The sequence below is a fragment of the Halyomorpha halys genome, unplaced genomic scaffold (genome assembly GCF_000696795.3).
Source record: "Halyomorpha halys isolate HHAL.00 unplaced genomic scaffold, Hhal_1.1 Scaffold1211.1, whole genome shotgun sequence".
Taxonomy (NCBI): Eukaryota; Metazoa; Arthropoda; class Insecta; order Hemiptera; family Pentatomidae; genus Halyomorpha; species Halyomorpha halys.
This window is the reverse complement of record NW_027104706.1, coordinates 91,686-92,612: the sequence shown is the minus strand read 5'-3', so window position 1 is coordinate 92,612 and position 927 is coordinate 91,686. Positions and strand designations below refer to the sequence as shown.

At 33.8% G+C, this 927-nt stretch overlaps 1 protein-coding gene across 1 annotated transcript in view; it reads right to left on the bottom strand.

Annotated features, from left to right (window-relative positions):
- The window catches only part of LOC106688816 (uncharacterized), a 154,091-nt gene that overhangs the window by 70,737 nt on the left and 82,427 nt on the right, over positions 1 to 927 (bottom strand). The window lies entirely within an intron of this gene.

Here is a 927-nt window from a genome sequence, read left to right as displayed (position 1 = left end):
AGATGTTATGTGTGCCTGTAGTGTTTGTGATGCATTAGTTAAAAGATAAAAGTAAAGTTTAAAAAAAAAAAAAATGGCATTTATGAATTTAACAAAATAAATAAATGACTTCTAAGGGGGGGGGGGAAGTGTGAAAAAAAAGAAGTTAAATTAAGATAAAATACAATTTTAGAGTGACAATGACAGAACTGATGAATATTGAATTTATAACAGAATGTCCTGCAGCCTGGGCTTCAGTCTTCGGGTTGAGGTTGGGTTTCCCAAGTTGTAGGTCACTGCTCCTGTAACTGGGAGTGCACCTTCATGAACCTTTTTTTTATGCAATCCTCTATTGTCTCTATTTGTAATTCCCGATGCAATTGGCTGTCGCACAAGCCAAGGAGCATTCACTGGAATTAATAAAAATAAAATAAGAGCCATTTCCGGGTCTTCTAATTTTATCAATAAATGCAAAATAAAACAGGGTTGACTTAATAACGAATTTTTGCTCTTATCAAGTTTTGAGTTATAACGTTTAGACTATAGGGGTATTCATGATCTATGTTAAAGCGTGTTAAATGGAAAAACTCGTGTTAAATCGAAAAAAATTGGCTTCTTTTGCCGTGGTAAAACGAAATAACATTTAGCATGGCTGATAGTCTGTTACTTCATCAGTTAAATCGAGAATGACGTCACACAATAGACCAGTTGAGATTGCCGCCATATTAGTTGTGACTTTCAATACAGTTGTCAATTATCTCATCTTCATTCTCTTCTTCACAAGTTTGAAGATCAATAAGACACTCATAAGTTAAACTTTCACACAAATTCCACTTTTCACTCACTCTAGGCATGTAGTAATAAATTACTTAAATCAAAACTGAAGTAAACAATAACATGAGGGTCTGGAAGGAAGGTTATAAACATAAAGGCTTATACAACAAGTTG